The sequence below is a fragment of the Triticum dicoccoides genome, chromosome 3B (assembly GCF_002162155.2).
Source record: "Triticum dicoccoides isolate Atlit2015 ecotype Zavitan chromosome 3B, WEW_v2.0, whole genome shotgun sequence".
In the NCBI taxonomy this organism is placed as follows: domain Eukaryota; kingdom Viridiplantae; phylum Streptophyta; class Magnoliopsida; order Poales; family Poaceae; genus Triticum; species Triticum dicoccoides.
The window spans coordinates 237405649-237426484 of NC_041385.1; positions in this window are offsets into that span (position 1 = coordinate 237405649).

The following is a 20836-nucleotide window of genomic DNA, read 5'->3' on the forward strand; positions in this document are numbered from 1 at the left end:
TGGGGAGGAGGACGGAGTCGAGGCGGCACAGGGCTCCGGCGATGTGGCCCTTCGGGCGGCGGCGGCGGGGCGACGAGGCGTCGAGCCCCGATCCAGATCTGGATCGGGAGGGAGGGGAGAGCGAGCGAGTGGGGGGAGTGGGGGTGTCAGTGGTTAGAGTTTCAGTAGTGGGGGTATTTCTAGGCCGAGAGTGGGCCGGCCGGCTGGGCAAAAGCCCAGTTGAGCCAGGGGAGGTCCAGTTGCCTATTTTTTGTTTTGCTTTTTTTCTTATTTTTATCTCTTTTATGTTTTAATTTTGTTTCCTATTATTTTAGTTGCTTTGTAAAATATACACTTAGCATCTAATATTAGTATTTCAACTTAGTCCAAAGTCACGAAAAGTCTAGTTCCCAGATAACTTAGTTTGATATTTTATTAATTACAAATGGTATTTAAATAATCGCTTTTACCTACTGTTTTAACAACTATACTGCATTTAAATACTTTACATATGTGTGGCTTCTTCACCAATACAATGTATGGATTATTTATTTGCCACAAACCGAACATTTTAGTTTTAATGTTTGAAAACTTTTGATGTTTGCCATAAATTTAAATTTGAATTTGGATCGGTTCTGAACAAACACGAGATTAGCAACAGTAATCATGGTGACATGGCATTATTAAAAGAGGTTCACTGTAGCTTAATTATCCGGATGTTACAAAGGCATCCCCTCTTTCATCTTCAAAACCATCAGTATACCTTACTCGGAGCTATATTTTTTTTGTCACATGATATGTGTTTTGCTTGAAGCGTATTTCCATTTTACTTGCTATTTGAATAAAATCATTGGATCTGAAATCTTGAATGAGAGAGTCCTCACATGGGTATTTAACTACTTGACTGCTCATTATTCTTTATTTATATCTTTTTGGAGTAGTTTGTCATTTACTCTTGTGCTCTACTTATATCTTATGAGTAAATGGCAGAACGAATTGAATATGATAAATCTGAAATTATATATGCTTCATATGCTTATCCCATGGGGAGTAATGAATTCACATATAAGAAGTATATGTGGTAAAATTTATTGAAAGTTAGAAAACACAACATTGGTCACTTGAACAATTGATGAAAGAATATTGAAGGAAGAGAGATTTCACATATAAATATACTATCTTGGACATCTTCTATGATTGTGAGCCCCATTAATTATTTTCAAACTTGATCAAATTAGTTGAAGTGGACAAGGAAGACAACATAATGAGTTATGTTTGGGTATATTTGCATAGAAGTTATATTGTTATGGATCCTCTAACATGTGGTGCTTGCTTAGGATCTTTTGCTAGCCAAAATTTTGTACTAAGTAGAGATACTACTTGTGCATCCAAAACTCTTAAACCCCGTTTCATGCCATGAGTGTCCACCATATCTGCCCATGGATTGAATAAGATCCTTCAATTAAGTTGTCACCGGTGCAAAAAGCAATAAAAATTGCTCCTAAATATGTATGATCTTTTATTGTAAGGGAAAATAAGCGTTATATGAACTTGTGATGGTAAAGAAATAAAAGCGACAGACTGCATAATAAAGGTTGCTATCACAAAGGGCAATACAACATGATGTTCCTTTGCATTGAGGGTTTGCACAACCAAAAATAAAAAGCGCATGACAACCGCTGCTTCCCTCAGCGAAGGGCCTATCTTTTACATTCATGTATTTACATTTATGCAAGAGTCATTAGTATTCCTTCTTATTTAAACCTCAATTACTCTTTAGTTGGCAAGCATCATGTGGTGGGGAAAGATCCAAGCATATATGGCCATTCAAATATATTTGATCATGAATTATTATTGTTGACAATTATCTATATGATAAATAAGTTGGGAGTCGAAACATTAAGCCCATATCTTTCTCTGTGTTCGACGGATGCTATTTGTTCTAAAAATATGCTTTCAGTGTTAGAAATCATGGAAGACTATATGATAGTTGAGTATGTGGAATTTGCTAAATCAAAGCTCTTACATAGACCCTTCCTGGAAATAAGATGAATTGCAATTGTTTGGTGACTCAGAACATAGTTTGCTAGTTTTCAAGAAACTCTATGGTCTATACTTTAACATGTTAATAGTTTGTTATTTGATCATGAGAAGTTTTATGAGATGAGCTACTATTTATGATATGTAATGATGCTAGAAAAAGTGATTGGAATTATCGTTGATCAAACTTATGCACTATGCTAGCATTGACACTTCATAAATTATTTCTTTTATCATTTACCTACTCGAGGATGAGCAGGAATTAAGCTTGGGGATGTTGATACGTCTCCAACGTATCTATAAGTTATGAAGTGTTAATGCCATGTTTAGAACAATTTTATATGATTTTGGTATGATGTGATAAGAACTAACCTGGTCTGACAATGTTTTCTACAGAACTACCATGGTGTCGTTTTTTGTGCAAAAATAAAATTTCTTGAAACGGGCTGAAAATCTATGGTGATTTTTATGGACCAAAAGAGACCCCTCAGGCATCGGAGTTGGTCCAGAAGAGTCCCGAGGAGACGACAAGGTAGGGGCATGCCCTACCCCCCCCCCCCCAAGAGGGTGCTCCCGGCTTGCCGCTGCCTCGTGGACCCCCTTGGCGTGAGATCGACGCCAAAATTTCCTATAAATACCAAAACCCCTATAAAGAAACCTAGATCGGAAGTTCTCCGCCGCAATCCTCTGTAGGCACAAAAATTCAATCTAGGCGCTCTTCGGCACCCTGTCGGAGGGGCCATCATCACCGGAGGCCATGGAGGAGGCAGCCGGAAGGGGTCATCATCACCATGGACGCCAAGGACCGGAGGGAGAACCTCTCCCCATCTAGAGGGGAGGCCATGGAGGAAGCACAAGGGGGACCCTCCCCCCACTCTCTCGATGGCGCCGGAGAGCCACCAGGGGAACCATCGCCGCGGTGATCGTCTTTAACATCACCATCTTCATCACATTCCTCATCTCTTTTAAGCGGTCCACTCTCCTGCACCCCGCTGTAATCCCCTACTTGAACATGGTGCTTTATGCCAGATATTATGATCCAATGATGTGTTGCCATCCTATGATGTTTTGAGTATATTTCTTTTGTCCTTTGGGTTGATTGATGATCTACATTTGTTTGAGTTGTATGTTTTATTTTGGTGCTGTCCTATGGTGGCTTTCATGCCGCGCACACGTGAAGGATTCCCGCTGTAGGGTTTTGCGATACGTTCATGTTTGGCTTATAGTGGGTTGCTAGAGTGATAGAAGCTTAAATCCGAGTAAAGGGGGTTGTTGCGTATGGGATAAAGGGGACTTGATACTTTAATGTTATGGTTGGGTTTTACCTTAATGATCTTTAGTAGTTTCGGATGCTTGCTAGAGTTCCAATCATAAGTGCATATGATCCAAGTAGAGAAAGTATGTTAGCTTATGCCTCTCCCTCATATAAAATTGCAATAAGGATTACCGATCTTGTTAACAATTTCCTAGGATAATCCCGCACACCGATCCATCATTATTCCACACTCGGTATTTATAATATATAGTAATATATTCAAACTTTATGTTAACAACACATATTTTTATATTTTAGTTCTCCTATATCATGCAAAGCTATCCTCTTCATACCCGCAACGTAGATTTATTTCTCGTTTCCAGATGGAAGCAAACGTTTAGTGTATGTAGAGTCGTATCAGTGGCAGATAGGACTTGAGAGAATATTTATCTTACATTCAGCTCCTTGAGGATTCGACACTCCATACTTATCACTTCCACCTTTGGAAATTGCTACGATGATTCCTTAAACTTGGGGATTATCAGTCGTGCAACCACTCAAGTGTGGACCATCGAGGGTGAGTCCTCCAAGTTCACGTTGACGTCTACATCAAGTGAATTCCATATAGGGTGATTCCTTGGGTTCCCTATTTGTGCTTCAGACACACAGTTACTTTGGGTTTACCACAGAACCATGTTAAAGATGGGTCGGCCCCGAGGGGTACCCGTGGGAGTTACCGAAGTTGGGTTGATTTGGAGGATACCCGCGAGAAAATGACGAGGCATGGTCGAGTAGGGCAGACCGCCCTGGATTGGGTTGGGCCTGACCCTTGCCGCAAGTCCTCGAGACGGGGCGACAGGAGCACTGATTGTCACCACATTCTCGCAAGACACTAACGAGATTGGGTATTTGACTGAGTTGGTCATTGACCTATACGCACTAACCGCCACGCGGGATGTGTTATGGGCATTTGGCATCGTATCACAACAAAAAATACACTTCCATGATGATACGTGTTTGTCACAGTAGGTCTCGTTTTTTGTCATGCATGTACATCCATGACGATTTTATGACAGAATCAAGATAGTCATACCTGTGCTGTCATAGAAGTGTTCCATGACATTACTAAAATTATCATCACGGAAGTGTCCACTTCCACGACGATAAATTGTGCGTCATAGAAGTGCTTTCGTCAAGGGTGACCGACACGTGGCACCACCATAACGGGATGCTGTTAAGCGTCGTTAAGATATCGGGTCCGGTTTTGGATCCAATAACCCGCTAATGGCCATGACCAATGCTGATTTTCCACGTGTAAAATTCTCATTGGCCGACGGAACCACGCATCAGCTCCGCGTTGGCACAGGTGTCACTCATCCAACGGTCGAGATGGGCCTATGATATGTTGACACGTGGACGGGCCCAAAAGTGGCCTATAAAGTTTAAATGGGCCAACCCAACTAAAGTCCCACAAGATTTAGCTGACCATAATGGGCCGTCCCAGCTAAAGGCCACAAGATTTTGCAGACCATAATGGGCCGGCCCAGCTAAAGGCCCACAAGATTTAGCGGACCAGAATGGGCCAGCCCAGCTAAAGGCCCACAAGATTTTGTAGACCATAATGGGCCGGCCCAGCTAAAGGCCCAACATTTTCAATTAAGGCTCGTATGACTAGTTTCTAATCGGCCCGTCAACGGCCTGTCCTAAACTTGTCATCATCGCGGCCCATGGTCACTTCTTGCACATTAATAGTCCGCTAAGTATTTGTGCTGAATTACGGCCCGGTGTATTTCCGGCCTGTTAAAGGTCCTGCTTCATTTGGGCCCATTTACAGGCCAATGAAACTTTTGGCCCATAAACGACCGTGAAGGATTTGGGTCATATTCGGCCACGTCTGACATTCAGCCTGTTAGAGGCCCACTATAGATTTGGGCCACTTTCGGCCTGTTAACGTCAGACGAAATCAATGGGCCATATGTGGCCAATGTCACATCAAGCCCATTAACGGTCCATATAAAAATGACGATAATCTAGCCTGACCGAACTTCCGGCCTGTTAAAGGCCCATGTATTAGGTCGGCGCATTTACAGCCGTCCGAATTTCGACATGTGAAAGATCCGCATCGTAAATGGGCCACCATTTCGGCCTGTTAAGACCAGTAAGTTATTTGGAACAATCAGGGCCCAATCTCACTTTCGGCCTATGAAAGGCCCATGTTTTTTATGCGCTCGAGATATTTACACCTATAAATGACCTATTGTTATTGAGGGCCCAAATTATGTTTAGGCATGTTGAAGGCCCACTATGGGCTCAGGCCTACCAGAAAAATATGAAAGCTTATGCTGATTTAGGCCCAGATATTTTTAGTGGGAAACATGCAAATTTTTGCCCATAATCGTTTTTAGCCCAATTTGAATGGGTCCGACGAATGTTGGCATGTTGGGATCCTACGAAGCTTTCGGCTGAATACATTACTAAGATAAACCTACACTATACAAAAATAGCATCGTAAATACTGCAGCCTTTGGCAGCATCATAAATGTTGTATCACAACAAAATAAATTCCAACCATACAACAAAAGGCATGTTGGCATAAAGTTTACAGTCCTTGCAGATAAAAGGACCATCAGATGTATAGAAGCACATATCATTTGACCTGAGTGCTAATGTTTCAGGCTGTAGAATCTGATGGAGCAGCACGATCTTCACCTTTTTTCCGCCATTGCTCTCGAACAACGAAGCGAATGTCTGGTAGTCTGGTTTCAAAACCATTCATATCTTGACGACATTTGTCAACCACTATTCTTGTTTCCAAAACAACGTCCATTAGGGATTGGACTTGTATCTGGAGCACAAATACATCACTCTGTCTAGTAGGAAGATTTTGTTCGGTAGGTGATTTGGACGAGGTTACCTTGACAACCAACCCAAAATTATGCAGGAAGGTGCTTTTTGCACTGTTAGTGGAGAGATACTGACGCACTGCAGCAAGATGTGACATTGTGCCTGTGGTAGCCTCGTCACCTTCAGGTGGCTGTGGCTATTCAATCATTTGTTCCATAGCTTCCTGAAAGTTTGAACTTGTAGATTAGTGTACCAGATAAGTTACTAATGAGACAAAAACAAACAAAGTAGGTTACATGTTTATACATAACTTATTTTGGTGAACTACTGTAATACATTGGCATGTATTGTAGTGCCAACTACATAATAAAATCATTTTCAGAACATATGTCCATATAGCATGCCTACTGTATTGTCTATTTCCTCACATTCGTTGACATCTATGGATAAAGAGACATGGTTTAAAGTAGGATGAACAAAATATGACATCATTCATACCATGGGCAAACAGATATAAAACAAACAGGCTATTTTATCATTGTGTGCGCACGTGAACATAACAAGTAGATTACATATCAAGACCAAAAGAATATCCTTCATCTCTTTTAAACCATGTAAGGTGAAATGATACGTTAAGACATCTGTGTATAAAAGTGAATATTGTAACTGACATTGGCTGCAAACCAAGTAGTTAAATGAACACATCATAGTACCAATCAGTTCAAAGGCAGGAGGAGTAAGGACTTACAACAGTGGCTTGAACTAGTGTGCTCATGCCCTTCATCTTGCTGGTGTGGCAATCCTTGAAGATTTGCACTGCATTCGGTTCAGGTTCTTTTTGGGTCTGCACGGGCTTCCTCTGTATTTGGAACAAGTAAATATAGATACGATAATATAGCACAGAAAAAAGAAGGAAGTATCAGCTATTTACAAGAGCCTCGCAGTGTGCAATATAGCTACGAGATCCTGTTGTCTGTTAGAATTACACTTTAGAATGGTTGGTCTTGTTCTTCAAATAGTTAGCCTAGAAGAAGATACACTTGTAAGGCACATACATAAATACAAGTTCAATATGTGGTCTGATCAAATACATATAGCCTACCTGATACTTTGGATCAGACCAGTGTTTAATGAGGGTTGTCCAGTCTTCATCTGTAATATATTCCAAAGGAGATGTTTGGGCGATTTCATTGTTAGCCTTGCCTTCAAAGCGAGATTTCTAAGGTGCTACCGATACTACCGCAGAGCAGAATGAACAACATGAGTGCATGCTTGTTTAGTTGCATCATCTTTTGGATCCAACTTGAACCTCATCTATTGAAAAAAGATTGTGAGTCTTGTTAGGAGGAATCTAGAAAGTATGGGACAGAGCAAGACAATATTACTAATTGCGATGAATAACATTACTTACGGATAAATGGTCAAGGAAGGTGTTAAACTGAGTATTGTCTTTCTCATTCCTGTACTAGATCCACGTTGGGAGGATACGTGCATGACACCTAATGGCAATGGCTGCCTCTGATACTAACTTGGCAGACTCTGTTAGCATCATGTGGCGTTTTTAAACCTGCCTCAAAATGGATCTCCATTCTTCCTCCTTTAGATTTTGTTAATCTATCAAGCATTATCCCTGATGTCTGTTTCCGCTTGCGCTGTGGTGCTATTTCAACAACGAATATGGAAAGTGTTAGTGTACATCAAACTGTGAGAGTACACATAAAGGAGCATGCAACTACAACTTGACTCGGTCAGGTACCATCTTGGTGTTGATGCTCATGAGGTTCATCTGATCTTGCCAAGTCATGTTGTGTTAGCAGTGCTTCGGAAGTAGTGTTAGGTGTGAAGGCAGCTTGGGAACTGGCCAGTTCCAGATCAAATGAACGAGTAACTCGTTGAGATGCTGGTACAGTTGAAGTGGATGCTGCAGCTGGTGGAGCATGTGATATTGTGTTTGTAGATTTAGCCGGTGGACTTGGACCTTCTACTGCATTATAAGTACCAGCAGAATCTCGATGGCAGATCCTTTTCCGTTTCACCCGACGAGTAACACCACTCCCTACTATATTATTTTCCTTGCTCTTTTTTGACTTTGCCATGTCAAGCCGTACCCACAACACAAAAGAATAAAATCGCTCTTCAGAACTCATTGATGCATGATACAGACAAGCAATACTTTGATGTACTGTGTTTGTAGATTTATCCGGTAGACTTGGACCTTCTACTGCACTATAAGTACCAGCAGAATCTCGACGACAGATCCTTTTCCGTTTCACCCAACGAGTAACACCACTCCCTACTATATTATTTTCCTTGCTCTTTTTTGACTTTCCCATGTCAAGCCGTACCCACAACGCAAAAGAATAAAATCGCTATCTAGAACTCATTGATGCATGATACAGACAAGCAATACTTTGATGTAAGACAACCGTATGAGGATGGAATAGGTAAGTAAAACAGGACGGCATGACATATTCACAGCTACGATGTGTAAACTAAGCAGAAGGATTTTAAAGAAAATAGAAGTAATGCAAGCTAGACACCATATGAAAGATGCAACCAATATTACTCTGCCAAGTTAAAAGTGTCTTGTCATAAGTGGCAATTCAAATAATTAGAAGCAGTACAACATAGAAATCAATGCAAGATGCAACCACTATCAAACTGCCATGTTAAAAGCGTCCAATCATGAGTGACTGATGCGGGATACACAATAGCAGTACTTTGATGTAAGAACATGGTATGATAGATAGATGCAGTGTATTCTAGACACAGAAAGCCATGTCATATGCAGATGTATAAAGTATAAACTCAGCAGGTGCAATTTAATCAAAATAGAAGAAATACAGGCTAGACAACATATGTAACATGAAACCAATTATCACACCGTCAACTTAGAGCAAGCACCCGCGATGGTGGAGTACGGGAGATGAATTCATCATGTAGACTTGGGACTTCAACTTCATTAGTAGTAGTAGTGGCAAATCTTGAGAGTCTCTGTTTGCGTCGGTGCGGAGGACCACCAACATCCCCTAACTTAGTATTTTCCTTCCTATTTTATGATATTGCCTTATGAAGTCAAAACCACAAGAAGATGAATAAAATTAGCTCTGCATAACTGGTTGATGCATGATACAGACCAACACTACCTTGATGTAAGGCAAGCGCAACATAGGAGGATGGAGTATATACAAAAAAAGACAGTGTTTCATATGCACACGTACGATAGGAGGATGGAATATGTATGGAAAAACAGTAAGCGGAAGGCGATTCAACAAAATTAGAAAAAATGAAATCTAGGCACCATATGAACATGCAACCAATATCACTCTATCTGGTAAAAAGTGTCTCGTTGTAAGTGCCCAAGAAATTAGAAGCAGTACAAGCTAGAAGACAATGCAAGATGCAACCTACATCACAGTCCCAAGTTAAATGTGTCTTATGGGTAAGTGATCGTTGCAGGTATAAGTTGTAAGCTACGCAGATGCAATTCAACATAATCAGAAGAAATACAAACTAGACATCATACGGAAAACGCAACCACATATAACAGTTCCAAGTTAGAGCAAGCACCTGTGATGGTGGAGTAGGGGAGATGTGCTCATCATGTACATGTATGTTCTAGAAACAGGAACACGTGTCATATTCACAGGCATTATGTGTAAAGTAAGCAGATGCAATTCAACAAAGTTAGAAGCAATACAAGCTAGACATCATACGCAACATGCAACCACATATAATAGTGCCAAGTTAGAGCAAGCATATGTGATGGTGGAGTAGGGGAATGTGCTCATCATCTACATAGCTACGTTGACTGTCCAGCCTTGTGTTGTCTTGCGAATCTTGTTGGGAGGATGGCGGAGTAGAATCTGTAGAGACCCCCTGTTTGAGTTGCTCCGAAGGACCACCATCATCCACTGCTGGACTAATTTCCTTTAGCTGTAATGATTTTGCATTGTGAAGTCAAACCGATAAGAAAAAGGAATAAAATTCGCTCTTTGGAACTCATTCGTGCATGATACTGACGAACACTACTTAGATGAAAGGCAAACACATGATGCGAGGATGGAATATGTATGAAAAACAGGATGGCGTGACATATTCACACCTATGTGTCGGTGTACTAAAGTAAGGGGTACCTTAGTATCCCGAACTTGTGCACGGGCAGTCGCAGCGCCCCGCGGCAAGGCTTGCCGGGTGCCCACCAAGATCCTCCGTATTTCCTATTGGAGCCATTCAAGAACAAAGTGTTTTAACTGAGAAGTCAAGGCCCCGGCAAGAGGAGCTAGCCGGGAAGGCCAAGGCCCCGGCAAGAGGAGCTTGCCGGGAAGGATGACTAAAGCATTTCAAGGAACTTGCCGCGACGCGCCGCGCATCCCGGCAAGACCCGGCGAGCGACAAGCTTCCGGGCGCGACAAGACAACGACCGCGGCAAGGCGCTTGCCGTGGCGAAGCCACCACTCTGTGCCCACTCTCCAGCGCATCCGTCAACGTGTCGCCACAGGATCGTTCCAGGCGCACGTGGCGGGGAGCTGTGCAGCCAAGCGGTGAGAGGTGGTGAGTGGAGATGACGAGAAGGCCATCGTGGCGAACGGTGGCGCCCCTAACGGTCGCTTTTCTGCACTGTTGGGCGACCCAGATGGACATTAAATGCTCTTGTCCCCTGCCGTCAGAGTTAGGTAGGGTGCACTGTAGAGGCAGTTGTACCAACCCCTCTTTTTTACATTTGTACCCCTGTCTGCGTTGCCACCTGTCGGTGACCCCTTTAGCCAATAAAAGGAGGCCCATGCGCAATGTAGAGGGGGGTCGACTCATTCGAAAACGAGAACACTTCCACGCTCTCGAGCAAGAACATAATACAACCACAAAGCAGCAGTAGGAGTATTATCTCTCCGGAGAGCTCCGAAGCTGGGTAAAAATCGCTCGCGTGCTCCGCCTCGATCCACTCTTCGTGCGCCCTCCGCTCCCTGCCGGACCGAAAAGGGCCCCTGCCCCATAGGTGCTCCTTTCCCACGACATCTTTGGCGTGGCAGGTAGGGGGCGTCGAGGTTGCGTGAACCTGATCCGGCGTTCACGCGAGCCAGATCTTCGTTTTCATCATCATCTTCTTCAACATGCCACCGAAGAAGAAGGCTTCAGAGGTGGCTGCTCCGTCCATGTCGGTCCCACCGCCACCGGAGCAAACGGGCGGTGGGGTAGACGCCGACGGAGGAACGGGCGCCGACGAGGGAGCTCATGCCGCAGCCAGGTCCAAGGACAAGGCCGCGCAAACCTCGGCGTCCGTACACGCACCATGCCCGTCTTAGGAGCTGCGGGACCAACAGCGTCATGGTAATCGCGGTACCATACGCTCGTTGGATCAAAATCGAGCTGGCGGATCTCGAGATGCTCAAGACCAGCACGCACGCCAGCTTGCTGGCACGAGTAAAACACGGTCGCCTGGACGGGATCCTGCTCCTTCTAACATAGTTAGAAGTCCAAGCATATCCCGCTCCTCGCACCGTTCGCCACCGCCACCAAAGACTCCAGAAGAAGCGTTGGCTCGAGCCCAACTGCTCCTGGATTATCCTCCGACGGCGGACAAGATCGACGGTTGGAGGGCCACCATTCAGAGCCTCATCGGCTTCGCCAACGGCGACACTCCCCGGCAACCGAGCACATCAAAGCCGCGGCGAGACGCCCAGGCGCAAGCCGATGGCGACAAGACTGGTGGGGGTGCAACCACCATGCACTCCCCGCCCCGAAGGCCGAGATCGCCAACTCGCCGGGTCAACCTCGACACCGTCTCCACGGCGTCGTCAGATCCACGAGCTCGTCGCGATCAACGCCAAGTTCTTCAGGAACGGCAACAAGAAGACGCTCGTACTCGCATCGAGTGCCGAAGAGAAGCGCGGCATCAGTCAGACCAGCGCGCTGGGCCCGCTGTCGACATGCATGCGCCAGGGGAACCAGGCGACTTGCCATACGCGGTAGGTTGCCCTGCGTTTACTCGTGAGCTGCGGCAAGTCCAGTGGCCCAGTACCAAGAACTTCAAGCCAGACGTACCAGAGCAGTATGATGGCAGGTTGCATCCGTCGGAGTTCCTCAGCATCTACACCATCACGGTGCAAGCTGCCGGGGGGCGCGACAAGAAGATCCTTGCCAACTACTTCCCGCTGGTACTCAAGCCCAATGTCAGATCCTGGCTCATGCACTTGCCGGACGACTCCATCTCCTCATGGGCGGACCTGTGTCATTAGTTTGTCGGCACCTTCACAGGCGGCCACAAGCCCCATGGCCAGGAGAGCGATCTTCATCTGCTCGCCCAGAAGGAAGGAGAGCCCCTGCGCAAGTATATTCAGAGATTCAGCCAAGTGCAACGCAACATCCCAGATGTCCACCCCGCCGCGGTCATCAGCGCGTTCCATCAGAACGTGCGTAACCGCAGGATGCAGGAGGAGATGGCGATGTGCAAGATAAGAGACGTCAGTGAGCTCTACGCCCTGGCTGACAGGTGTGCACGTGCTGAGGAAGGGAGGAAACTCTCCGGAGAGAACACAGGAGCAGGGGGGTCTGACAGTGAGGATGCTGCCCCGGCAAAGAAAAACCGGCGGTGGAATAACAGAAGAAGGAAAGGTAAAGATGTAGTAGCTGTTGAGCAATCCGGCAACGGAGGTGGCGCCAAGGAAGTAGAACCTGTGGCGGCCGCCGACAAGCAGGGCGGCTCCGACAAGCAATATTGCAAGATCCACCGCACCAAGGGCCACGATCTCCAAAGTTGCAAGAAGGTTGAGCAGCTTGTCGAGCAGCAGAAAGCTGAGTATGAGCGCCGCGACAAGGAGAAGGCTCAGGAAGGTACTGGCGGGTCCGGCAAGAAGCGTCCCGGCAGGGGAGGACGCCGCGGCAAGGCCAAGCAGCAGCAAGGAGACAGACCTCCCCGCGGCCGCGACAAGGATGAAGATGAAGACGAGGATGAAGACATGGATGATGACGAGGCCGACGAGCAGGAGTTTCAGAAAGCAACAGAGGTTTTGTGCATTGACGGTGGTGCTTCTCTGCATACTTCGCACCGCCAGCTCAAACAGTGGGTGCGGGAAGTGAATGCAGCAAAACCACCAGTTGAGTCACGCAAGCCTCTGAAGTGGTCCAGCACGCCTATCATCTTTGACATTGAGGACCACCCTGATCGCATAACTGCGGCCGGGTGCTTTCCGATGTTGGTTTGACCAACTCTGTGCAACCTCAAGGTCACAAAGATGCTAGTTGACGGCGGGGCCGGCTTGAATCTGATCTCCTCCGCGGTACTCAAGAAGCTCCAGATCCCCGACGGCGAGCTCGAAGAGACTGGTACATTCCAAGGAATCAACCCGGGAAGGAGCAAGCCGAAGGGGAAGATCACGTTGCCAGTAACATTTGGCAGCGAGCTGAATTTCAGGACTGAGAGGGTCACCTTTGACGTTGCTGATTTCCCATTGCCCTACAATGGGATACTCGACCGTCCAGCACTCGCCAAGTTCATGGCAGCCTCTCACTATGCCTACAACGTGCTCAAGATGCCAGGTCCGATAAGTGTCATCTCTGTCCCTGGCGACAAGAAAGATGCCCTTATCTGCACTGACAAGATCTACCGGGAAGCAGCAGCCACAATAGATCACAAGCCACTTGCCGCTGAAGCTCCCGGGGGGAAGAAGAAGACCAAGTCCGGCAAGAGCTCTGATGCCCACTCCGGCAAGCGCACCTCTTCGGAGTGCTGCGCTACCATCGAGGACGCACCATCGAGCTCCACCGGCAAGTGTAAGAAGGCGAAGGCAGCTCCGCCAGAGACTAAGAAAGTGGCCGCCAAGGAGGACGGCACTGGTGGTACCTTCACCATCAGTGCCACACTTGACCCTAAATAGGAAAGCGCGCTAGTTGCTTTCCTGCGGGCGAATGTCGATGTGTTTGCATGGCAACCATCTGACATCCCCGGCGTTCCCAGGAAAGTAATTGAGCACCACCTTGCCGTCTGTCCTCACGCGCGGCCCATCAAGAAGAAAGTCAGAAAACAAGCTGTGGAGCGCCAAGAATTCATTGCAGAAGAGATCAAGAAGTTGGAAGCAGCAGGCCTTGTCAGAGGAGTGCTCCATCCTACGTGGTTGGCCAATCTTGTAGTCGTGCACAAGGCGAACGGGAAATGGAGGCTTTGTATTGACTTCACTGATGTTAATAAAGCTTGTCCCAAAGATCCATTTCCCTTGCCACGCAATGACCAGATTGTCGACTCCACGGCAGGATGTGATTTGCTTTCATTTCTTGATGCATATTCAGGATATCATCAGATCTTCATGGCAGAACAGGATGAGGAGAAAACCGCATTCATTACTCCATGTGGCACATACTACTTTGTACGGATGCCTTTCGGACTAAAGAATGCTGGTTCAACGTTTGCAAGGGTAGTTCATGAAGCTTTTGAACCACAGTTGCACAGAAATGTAGAAGCTTACATGGATGACATAGTGGTCAAGAGCAAAGACAGAGCAACTCTGATCCAGGATTTGGACGAGACCTTTGCAAATCTGCGCAAGATCAACCTCAAGCTCAACCCCGAGAAGTGCGTGTTTGGAGTCCCCTCCGGCAAGCTTCTCGGGTTCTTTGTGTCTCAGCGGGGAATTGAGCAGATCGAAGCAATTGAGCAGATCGAAGCACCAAAGCGCGTCAAGGATGTGTGAAGGCTTGCCGGCTGCGTGGCTGCTCTCAGCAGGTTCATCTCTAAGGCTGCTGAGCGCGCCCTGCCATTTTTCAAAATTTTGAAAAAGGCAGGTCCAATGAAATGGACTCCGGAAGCGGAGGCTGCGCTGCTGGACTTGAAGAGATATCTGTCCTCCACTCGAATACTTGTCGCACCTAAGCCACAAGAGAAGTTGCTCCTATATCTAGCGGCAACCAATCAAGTGGTTAGTGCTGCGTTAGTAGCGGAGAGGGAGGCAGATGATGAGCCAGCGGCCGCGGAAAGCACATCCAGCGACAAGCAGGGGGCTTCCCCGACAAGCTCTGGTCCCGACAAGAATGGGTCCGTGCAGGAGGAGGTGCAGAAGAAAATGGTGCAGCGCCCAGTTTACTTTGTCAGTTCCCTTCTACAAGGGGCTAGATCAAGGTATTCTGGTGTGCAGAAATTGCTTTTCGGCCTTCTCATGGCCTCGAGAAAGCTGTGCCATTACTTTCAAGCACATGAGATCACAGTTGTCACTCGCTTTCCGTTGAAGAGGATATTGCAGAATCCAGAAGCAACAGGCAGGATTGTCGAGTGGGCACTGGAGTTGTCAAGCTTTGGCCTCAAGTTTGAGAGTACCTCAACTATCCAGAGCCGAGCATTGGCAGAATTCATAGCAGAATGGACGCCAACGCTTGATGAAGAAATTCCAGAAACGAGCATCCCCGTCAAGGAAGCAAGCAAAGAATGGATCATGTACTTTGATGGTGCCTTTTCGCTCCAAGGCGCCGGTGCGGGCATGTTACTTGTCGCACCCACCGGAGAGCACCTCAAGTACGTGGTTCAGATGCACTTTCTCAAGGAGCAAACGACAAACAATACTGCAGAGTATGAAGATTTGCTTGCCGGACTCAGGATTGCGGCAGACCTTGGGATCAAGAAGCTTATTGTTAGGGGTGACTCGCAGCTTGTCGTCCGCCAAGTTAACAAAGATTATCAGAGTCCGTTGATGGAAGCCTACATTGATGAAGTGAGAAAGTTAGAAGAGCACTTTGACGGCCTACAGATGGAACATGTTCCGATAGCTCAGAACGACATTGCAGATGGCCTGTCAAAGTGCGCCACACTTAAGTTACCTGTGGAACCAGGAATTTTTGTGCTCAAGCTGACTCAACCATCTGTAACACCATCAACTGGACAGAACAAGAAGAGGAAGTTGATTTCTGGTGACTACTTTCCGGCAGAGCTCCCCGAAGCCGCCGCCAAGAAGGTCCCCAAGATCAACACCAAGAGTGCTGAGGAGCAGTCTGCTCCGACAAGCCCTAAGGTTTGTTCCATTAAAGCAGACGCTCCCGACAAGTTTTGCTCCGGCAAGCTTGCCGGGGAACATCAAGCTCCGACTGAACCGCAGGTTCTTTCCATAGAAACAGATGTTCCCGCAGCAGCATTTGTGCCTTTAGTCCTTGTTGTCGAGCCGCAAGCTCCAGCATGGGCACAGCAGATTGTCCATTTCCTTCAGACAGGAGAACTTCCCGAAGAGCAAGAAGAAGCGGAGAGAGTAGCCCGGCAATCAAGTATGTACCAGTTTGTTGACAACATACTGTACAGAAGAAGATTCAACAGAGTGAAATTGAAGTGAATTCCCCGGGAAGATGGACAGAAGCTGTTGGCGGAGATACATGGAGGCATATGTGGTCATCACATTGGCGCAAGAGCACTTTCCGGCAAAGCTTTCCGGCAAGGTTTCTTTTGGCCAACCGCCCTCCAGGATGCAACTGCACAAGTAACCAAGTGTGAAGCGTGCTAGTTCCACTCCAAGCAGATACACCAACCAGCTCAAGCTCTCCAAACGATCCCTTTATCCTGGCCATTTTCGGTCTAGGGGCTCGACATCCTCGGCCCCTTTCCCCGAGCTGTCGGGGGCTTTGAGTACTTGTACGTTGCAATCGACAAGTTCACAAAGTGGCCGGAAGTGGAAGCAGTGAGGAAGGTGACAGCACAGTCAGCAGTCAAGTTCTTCAGGTCGATTTTTTGCCGTTTAGGGGTCCCTAATAGGATCATCACTGACAATGGCACACAATTTACAAGCCGCACCTTCATGCAGTACGTCCAAGATCTTGGCGCCAAGGTCTGTTTCGTTTCTGTTGCTCACCCGAGAAGCAATGGTCAAGCGGAGAGGGCAAACGCTGAAGTATTGCGCGGGCTCAAGACCAGAACTTTCGACAGGCTGCACAAGTGCAGAAAGAACTGGATCGAGGAGCTGCCGGTGGTTCTTTGGTCGATCAGGACGACGCCAAATCGAGCCACTGGCCAGACACCTTTCGCTCTAGTCTATGGAGCAGAGGCAGTTCTCCCCACGGAACTCGTATATGGATTGCCTCGAGTGCTCGCTTATGATGAGCTTGAGCAAGAGCAGCTGCGCCAAGATGACGCGCTACTCCTTGAGGAAGATCGTCTTCAGGCTGCTGTACGAGCTGCACGATACCAGCAAGCTTTGCGCCGCTACCATAGCCGCAAAGTTAATGCCAGAAGTCTCGAGGAAGGCGACCTTGTTCTTCGGCGCGTTCAATCCGCCAAGAATTCCAACAAGATGACGCCGAAGTGGGAAGGCCCTTATCGGGTGAAACGAGTCACTAGGCCCGGCGCTGTCTGCCTTGAGACGGAAGATGGCTCTCCGGTGAGCAACTCCTAGAACATTGAGCATCTTCGTAAGTTTTACCCATAAGGCGCGGTTGCCGGAACCCGTTCCGGCAACCACCTTTTGTACAAGCCTTGCCGCTGTTGCATGTAACCCTTTGTACAAAGCCGGGCGCAGACCCTGTGCATAAATAAAGATCATATGCTCCGCACATCTTGTCGATTTCATGCTATTTTCTTTTTTGCATGTATTATATGACATTTTGTGCAGCACTTGACCCCGGTAAGCAATAACGAGCCTTAAGGCTCCATATCTTTATTTTCTCTTCTTTCTTTCTCTCAAGAAAAAGGAAGGTTCCCTCGCCCACAAGTTCACCGGGGGGGGGGGGAAGGAGGAGATAATGGTGTGGACCAAGCGTCATTCAAGGAAAGTATCGCCTTGCCGGGACGCGAGCAACAGAAAAGCTAAGTTGCCAAAGTTTGAGCACAATCAGTTTTAAAAATTTAAAGTTATCTTCCTCGAACGACCGTACTTTGTATGGAAAACCTGTGCGCGGAGGAACCAACTCATAGCTAGTTGCGCCCTTACTTTGTTTCGAGTCCGCTCAACAACTTAAGTGTGCTGCAACTAGTTGCGACAAGGTTTCTTGCCGGAAGCGACACCGCCTGCAGGCTGCTGATGTTCCGCACTCAGCGCTCGCGGCAAGGGTGCCGGCGCCGGCAAGTTCCCTGAAAGCGTAGGGTAGAAAAACATACAAAGGAAGGAATCAAGTAAAGGGAATAACATAGCAAATACTGCCCAAGATAAAGTTACAATGATAACTTGCCGCGCTCTAATAGATTGTTCCCGTAACATGTTTAGCAGCGGCAAGGAAAAGGAGAAAACGGGCGGCCTAATCTACGCGGCCACCATCAACCCTCCTGACTTCATTCACCTTGTCCACAATGGGTGCGACAAGGGTCTTAAGCTCTTCAAGATCAGCACCCGCCGGCAGCTTCTTGAGGACGTTGGTGAGGTTGAGGCCCGGGTTGTGGAAGAGCACCTTCACCAACACCTTCTCCAGAACTCTGGCGCAGATTGCGCGCGACTCATCAGCCAGCTGCTTTGGGATCCTTTCCCGGAGTTGCTGGAGAGCCGTCGCCACACCCTTGAAGAACAGAGTGAGCTTGGCGCTGGGCTGGAGATTCTCGTCGGAGGAGTATCCGAAGCCCTCCAGTTCCAGCTGCGCCAGCTCCTCGTCGATGACTACGGCGATGTTGACGAGGCCCTCCGTCCAGAGCTCCACATTAGCCCTGAAGGTGTTCTGGGTTTCGGCGGCCCTCGTCAGCAGCGCCTCATTGGCCTTGATCTCTCCCTTCAAGTCCTCCTCCCGCTTCTTGGCGCCGTCCAGCGTCTCAGTCAGTGTGGCCAGCTTTAGCTCCAGATCAGCATTTGAATCTTTGGCGGTGTTCAGCTCTTTGCCCCTCTCGAGGAGACGGCCCTGCAGCTTGCCATGGGCAAGGGCGTCCTTCTCACGCTCGCGCTGGAGCGCGGCAAGCTCTTCGTTCTTCGCCTTGAGGGTGGCTTCTAGCTCCGTCACCCTCACCTCCAGCTCCTTCTTGGCGGCCTCGGCAGCTGCAGAGCCATCCTTCACTTCCTTGAGGGCTCCGCCAAGTGTCGCCTCGCTGGCGGCAAGCTCCTCCTCATAGCTGTCCAAGTTAACCTTCTTCTGCGTCAGCTCGCCTTCTCGCACGGACATCTCCTCGGCGGCAAGCCGTTGCTGCTCTTCGGCTTCAGCCTTCTCGAGGAGAAAGGCCTTCCGCGCCTCGGCAAGCTGCACCCTCTCCTCTGCAATGGACCGAAGGGCCTCTTGGTTGCGGCTCTAGAGCTCCTCCGCATGCTTCTCTATGTCCACTCCCGCCTGCGCGACAAGCGCTTCCCGGGACTCCAGTTTGGCTTGTCGGGCGCGGTAGAGCGACACCAGCTTCCGGAGCAGCTCCTCCTCCTCAGACTCGCTGCTGCTGCTGCTTGGCGCGTCAACCACTGTCAGCCCAGCGGAGGCGAGCACTTCTCCGTCAAAAGCCTCTCCCTCGACGGGCGCCCTGGAGCTTGACGCCCAGGGGAGCTTGATGAAGACACCGTCGCCGGCCTTCAAGTAGGCGCCGGGCTGGGGCTCTTCGGAGCTTGGCGCTGTGTCAGCGGCGGAGGGATCGGCGGTCGGCGGAGCGCCCTGCGCTCCTGCGGCCCCAGGGTCATCAGTGCGATCGCCGGATCCCTCGCCAGCTCCAGTGCCAGCAGCCTTGGCGGCCTCTTCGTCGGCAGGATCATCAGCACCAGCCTCTTCTTTGGTGGCAGTGGTTTCGTCAGTATTGCCGCGCACGTCCTCCTCGCCGGTGGCCTCAGTCTCCATCGGTTCCGTGGAGGGAGGATCTGAAGACAGGAAGAGGGAGAAAAAGTCAAGCAAATATCCAAAAAGAAGATCAGAAGAAGAAAAACCCAAGGGAAGTTTCCTGACAAGAAGGATTACCTGTGCTGGGCTCTGTAATCATGGGCTCCACCACCGGGGGATCACTGGTCCCGTCCCTTGCCGGAGAACTGCCCCTTGCCGGGGACCTCTCCCTTGCCGGAGAGCGCTCCCTTGTTGGGGAATCACCCCTTGGCGGCATAGTGGAAGCAGATAGCACCTCAGGGGCGGCCTCTGCTTGTTCCTAGTGAACCTGTTCTGCTCCTACACAAGCAAACCAACAATCAAGATATCAACAAGGAAAGAGCACCCATGCGCGCCCCACAACAGGAAGTGAACAAATACTTACGCTGGGGGCTGCGCTGGGGGCTGCTTCGGGAAGAGATTGCCGGGTCCGACAAGGTGGTCTCGGATGCGTCCTCTGTTGTCACAGCAGGATCGTCCTCGATGACAACCACGGGGACCTTGGCCCTCTTCACCGCTCTCTGGGCAAGAGTCCTGGAAAGGAACAAGGTTCAGAGGGAAGCAGATCAGATACAAGACAAGAAACAGCAATAATTGAAGAACCATAAGTACAACAAAAGAAAGTCTTACTCGTCCTCCTCTTCTTCCTCCTCGTTGGAGCTGAGCGCGGAGAGATCGAAGTCTGGTACTCTTTCAGTGCGACGAGGCGGAGGAGTAGGATCCCTTGGACGCTTGGCGGGAGCTGCGGCAGGATCGGAAGCGGCGGCCCGAGAAGACCCCGCTCCAGTTGCCGGTGCAACGTGAGATGCTCCCGTGGCAACGGTGCTTGGCACGGTGGAGCGTGTCCCGCGGCGCGGCGGCTGTTAGCCCGTCTGCCGCCCTGCTTTGTCTCCGGTCCTGCGGAGGCACCTTCTTGGTGGAGCTGGGGGCTGCACTGGGGGCTCCGCCTGCGGCAAGTTGCTTGAAGACGGCTGGCCACTCGCACCCTCGGCGGGCTCGCTCGTTTCG